The following is a 6,000-nucleotide window of genomic DNA, read 5'->3' on the forward strand; positions in this document are numbered from 1 at the left end:
CTGGTGTTGAAAAATAAAGTCAAAGTGGAGGTGCAAAATACTGCAATTCTTTGAATGTCCACTTGAGGCTGGCTGCAATAGCCACGCAATTCCATTGCACCATGTCAAAATGTCAACAATTTTGGTCACAATAGCTAACTTCTTTACACTTGTTTGCAACTGCACAAGGGTACATGTTTTATAACTCATCTGTTTTGATTTCATTAAGACTAAGAGCTATGCATAGAGAAATGAGCTATTCAGACCTAAACTGTTTTTTGAACCAGGCTTATTATAAACATAAACGTTTATTTTTACTGCAAATATCGTCTTTTTTGAATTGGTGTCTATGTGGTTTCCGGTGTTTCTGCAGCCAGCCTCAAGCGGAAGCTTGATGAACTGCAGTTTTTGGCACTTCAGCATGGTTCTTCATATTTTAAGACTGGTGGTTGCCGCTTTGAAGCAATGCAATAGCATGTGCCTTTTTCACCCTATTGCCCTGTTTCTATTTTCCTACCTGTGCAGATATAGACAAGGAGCAGCTAACTAATGAAGTTCAGATAAGGATTTGCTTGAATGATACCTCATTTTACTACAGGAACCTAAATAAAGTTTCAACTAGCTGGAAAGATTGCCAGGGCACAGGAAAATATTTATCGATTTAGCTTGATTAGCTTGAGAGCATGTTAGCTCCTTAACAAAGTGAAACTTGTGGTGCATTAATGATATCCATACCAGTGACGAAGTGTTGTGAGTTAACTTGTGTTAACATTGGAGGCTGTACCTTTTTTTTTTTCCAGCTGATAGCATCATTATGCATAGTTTAAACTTTAAAGTTTGGGGTTCACAAAAAGTGGGCTGTCTAGCCAAAATGACCTGAGCCCATCCAATTCATTACACACACTATGCATAGGGAGCCTATAGCACAACATTGTAATGCAAACACAGAAACAAGCACACTCACACAGCTATGTTGTACCATTTGTACAGTTGGAGCCAGATGATGCCAGACACTCTAACTTGAACACATACGTTTTCTTAGCCTTCCTGAATTAAAGACAATGAATGACTTACCTAGTGCAACTTGTAACTAATGAAGAAGGAAAGTGAGAAATTATGGTATGTAATAACTGGAGATACATTTGGAGACACATTATCTGGCCAGGTGTGAACCCCTGATATTAGAGCTGTCCTCTGTGATCATATAGCCCACACCACAACGCTAATACAAGGTGTTAATAAAAAATTAAATATGCAGCAGGACCAGATATGAACACCTCTACTGGGATATTGTAGATCTCAGCCAGTTTCTAATCCTTCTTATAGCAGAGCAACTTCTCTCTAATGTTACTGACATAATCAATCCCCCCAAACTCCGCCATCAGACAGCAGTGTGGTTTGTATACAAGACATAATAGAGGTGTTAATTTCACAGATGCTGTGTGGATGGCGAGCGACCATTCCAACACACTATCTGACGCTTGCATGCTGTTGGGACAGGCTGTAACTCCATGTAAAGGTGCGACTGATGCACTGACAGTTGATCAAAACGTGATCATAAACATCTCCTCATCTGTCCCATTCAACCGGCTATTTGGAGCTCTACTGCTCCCCATTAGAATTCTCTCTTTCTGCACAAGCCATTACCCCTTCTACGATCCCTATCAGTACTTATTTTAGCTTCCAGTTGTGGTTTGATGGACTCCAGTTAAGCAAATGCGTCACAGTGGGAGCTGCCACATCCTCACAGTGAGCATGCCAAAAAGCTAAAAAATGATTGACTCCAGCAATCATAAGAGGTTTCACTGGCCGTTTCCCCCTCCTGCCATGCTGCAGGACTTTGACACACTGGGGAGATAAAAATGTAAATTTTGCAAATGGGATTAAGGCTCATACAATAACAAAACGAGGTATGAATAGGCTTACTGTATTAAACTAAAGATGTACATTATAGTCCCTGTGTGGTTTCTGCATAACATTTTTCTATAAATGGTGGACAGTTTGGAGACGAGTTAAACGCAGATCTATTCAGCTCTGATGAAGGATTAGTCGTTCCTGAGCCAAGCTACTGACTAAAGATGTCAGAATAAAAGTCTCTATTTTAAAACAGGATTACCCACAGTGGGTGAAATATTTTAAGGGATTGAAGTTTGTGCTGGCGTGCAGCTCACAGTTTTGTGCATGTATCTATAGCTAACCGCACAACTTTCATTTGTACATTAAATATCTATCTGTTTTATTTTTACATTGACAGGCTCACATATTGTGTGGCCGGCTGTAGCCTTGAAATGCAAAAGGCTAAAACATCCTTAGCAGCCTTGAGATTCCTCCAAGCTCCATGAATCACAAAGAACCAAAGGGATTGAAATTTTCCAAATGTTTTGTTTTCCTATGTTTTTTTTCTCACAAACTGAAAAAAAATAAAGCGTTACAATGTTCAGACTAAACTTTTAAAAAGTGCACATTAAACTGATTCTCGAACAAGCCTCTAAGAGCCTCCCTGACCCTGCTGTAAAACCTTGTGCGTCTGCGTTATATTGAGTTGAGAGGGGAATACTCTGTGTGCCTTCTCTGCTTAAGATGACGGGCAGAAGCTGTTATGAGTTGCCAGTTCTCACCACAGCTTCCTCTCTTAAGTAGCTCTGATGCTGCTGTGACACAAATGAGCCAAAACAAGACAATAATAAAAGGATAAGAGATAAATGACACTTTCAACCTGTCTTGAACTTGAACTCAAATGTAACATGTCTGAGCCTTGATCGCCTTCCAGGACAACATCAGTGTCAGTAGTGTTTTGTAAGTGACAAGTGTAATCTCCTGGATAACTAGACAGATGAGGAGATAGAGGGAGAGACAGACAAAGAGCAGACCTCTCCATGAATTAGAGAAAAGAGAGAGGGAATACACCGGCCCTTCTGAACCACAGGTATGATTTATATAGCGGGGTCAGTCGTCTGCATAAAATTAATAATAGGAAATGCAAGGGTAGTCCGACAACTTGTCCAAGATATACTTTCCCTGGCTCTCCAGATCCCTGGAAAACCTGGGTGGCCTGCAACAGGGCTTCCTCCGGTTTCTGATGTTAATGTCATTGCTTTCGTTGGTATGACAGGAGCTCCACCACAAGCGTGGTTTGGGTCAGACAAAAGGGACGAGCTGTGATAGCAGGATCCTGGTCCATAATTCAAAAGAATCTGCTCTGTGTTTACCGGGGTGGTTCAGTCCCACAGTAAAGGTTGTTGCCACAGTGGGGGAAAGGAATGAAGAGGAGGATGATTTTTTTTCAAATCCGATTGTTTTTAAGTACTTCACTTTTCCAGAAATCAGAAACCACACATTGCATTATGGTTAATGGATGTTTTGAATTACTTCAACTACTTAATGGTTCCTCCTTACCCAGCCCGCAGAATTGTTTCACAGTGGTTTCAAAACTTTGCTTTAGTCATTGAGTATGATGTCGAATAATCTGTTACTAAACCTACTGATCATATTGAGGCATGTAGGCTGTTCACATAATTTAAAGGGTACAATTTATGTGACATGACAAGACAATAAAGCTAACAAAAGGTATCGCATATTTTAAGGAAAGACTCCCAATGTTCAAATGTGAGCATATGGGAAATTTGACAAAGAAACTTTGCTTACTGGATTTCCTTGAAGAGATCCTTATTTTCTTTCTTCAATCTGAAATAAAAATGTGATACTCAGTGTTACCATATATTTTACATGGGTCATAAATAAGCTGAAATTAAGCTCTGAGTGTTTCCCTCTCCTGAAAAAAAGTGCAATGTGTCCTTAAAATCCTGGTTGTTAAAGAAAGTGAGAACAGCCTTGTTGTTATTGGTGTCTATGTTAACCCTGAAGTTGGCACCATTTTGAGAATCCCCTGTTTTCTGAAATAACAGAGGATCTAAGGCCCATTACTCTATATACAGAGTATTGAAAAGAGGTAAGTGGAGGCCGGTGGAACATTTTGTAAATCTTGTGTCACTAAAACCGCCGCAGGCAGGATGAATGCGTTTACTTCGCCAACAGGATATCCCCTCAGACGTGCTCACTGCGTCGCTGATGAGGATAACAGAGGGAGCATTATTTTTGCTTAACAGCTCGGGGAGGTGATAAAGGGCTCCTAGATCCTCTCACAGGGTGCAGCGGTACACACACATCTATTTACGTTGACGTAACATTTCATCTCCTTAACAACAAGGGGGATTCTCTGGATTTAAACCCTTAAACAGGGCCATGGCCAACATGACTGGGGTCAGGACAGGAGGAAAATACTTCTAAACACACAGTGGCCCAGACACATCCCATGTCCTTATAAAAATGTCTTCATAATAGCATCGTTGGCAAAAGTTGAAAAGAGTAGTACTGAATATATCAAATAAGTCTGCATTTTCCATTTGCACTGATGGTCTTACTATAGACAAAGTGCAATACTCATGCAAAAGTATACTGAGTGCAGAATACAGCTTCAGGATTTTGAATGAGAGGGGTTATAGCTTAAGAGGGAAGTTAAGATTAAAGAGCGTGAGTGTTCGGACCACAAGGAAAAACTTTTGTATTTCAATCTGTGGAGTAAAACTTTGGAACAGACTGAACATGGAGCTACAGCAATGCCATAATATAATTAAGTTCAGGAAGAGGTATAAAAAAGTAATTTTCATGAGGTACAAGGAGGAAGACAAGTGTTGGGAATCATGAGAGGTTTGCTTTTAATTGTAGGTGTAAGTATGATGATAGGAGATGAAGGTTTGTTTTGTGGGAATGCACTCGTATAATGCCAGATAATAGTGAATAAAGGGGTAGGATTAGATAAGTTTTACCTTCTTCCTATTTGGGTTTTTTTGTACAACTATTTCTTCTTTTTTTATTTATATGTTTTTTTTTCTATTTTGCTTTTACATTTTCGAAATAAAGACATCAAATCAAATCAAATTGAATGATTAGCTGTAAAGGTTACATGGAGCTTGTTTGTATTATGTTCCTTGGAAAACAGGCTAAACATTCACTGAATTAAATTATTTAATACAATAGACCTGGCAGCTCCATACTCAAAGTTATATGCTTACATTTCCAACAAAACATGAAAAAGCCACTTCAGCAAGGACAAGAAACAATAGCATTACATCTTTACTTAGTGTGTGCTCACCTGAGAAGAGCCTGTCTTTACATCGATGTGGTCCGCCATGTTACACCTCCATATTGCCATGGGGGACAAACCAAACACCAAGGCTTGAAGGGGGAATTACATTTCAGACTTTCAGGCAATCTGAAAATTAAATGATTTAATTAAATTATAAAATCATTAAACAAAACATATAAAATACCCTCACTTCAGTCATAAAACGGATAAGGTAAAGTGCTTCATTTTAATCATATTTAATAATAATTTAACACTCACCTGAATAGTTGATAACCCCAGGCAAAGTAGCTCACTGATTGGCTGGTTGGAGGCAGATAGCAGAAGTATCCTACAGGCCGTGTGTGATACACTACCTGGCAAACCTGGCAAACACGGACTAAATACTGTGGCGGATCCGACAGCGCGCGACGAGACGCCGTGTTCGTCCCAAAGTGGTCACGCACTAATTTCAAGGAGCACGTTTGGGGATGTGGGCGCTTTCTCAGCAAACATCTGTTTACAACTTCAATGCCTCAAGGTGAGTGATCAACTTAAATAAAAATGGTCAGGAAATGCGTACATATTTTCCAAAAATTTTACAGCCCAGAGCAGAGGTCTTGTGTTGTTGGATTTATTATTGATTCAGAATTAGGGTTGTATTATTTGTGAGTATAACTATATGGGCTTCAAATGATACCTAGGTATGTTGGCATTTGGATGTAGTGCTTTTTAGCTACAATAGATTCCTGTCTGTTCAATGAGCTGCTACATGTGAAGTTTGCGCATTTATCACCTGGATATGGTGGCCCTGAAGTGCAAATCACAACGGCAATTCAGAAAACACTATGACGTCAACCAAACCGGAAGAAGTAGGTACCCTTGGGGGACATGACTCG

At 39.7% G+C, this 6,000-nt stretch overlaps 1 long non-coding RNA gene across 1 annotated transcript in view; it reads right to left on the reverse strand.

Annotated features, from left to right (window-relative positions):
• LOC117824207 overlaps positions 1–5,626 on the reverse strand; it is a 42,326-nt gene extending 36,700 nt beyond the window's left edge. Inside the window, exons 1-3 of the long non-coding RNA XR_004633544.1 lie at positions 5,384–5,626; positions 5,132–5,251; positions 3,625–3,663 (exon numbers count right to left, since the gene is read on the reverse strand). This is a non-coding gene — a long non-coding RNA (uncharacterized LOC117824207). The remainder of the gene's footprint in view (positions 1–3,624; positions 3,664–5,131; positions 5,252–5,383) is intronic.
• Between the last annotated feature and the right edge of the window lie 374 nt (positions 5,627–6,000).

This window comes from Notolabrus celidotus, chromosome 13, assembly GCF_009762535.1.
Source record: "Notolabrus celidotus isolate fNotCel1 chromosome 13, fNotCel1.pri, whole genome shotgun sequence".
Lineage (NCBI taxonomy): Eukaryota > Metazoa > Chordata > Actinopteri > Labriformes > Labridae > Notolabrus > Notolabrus celidotus.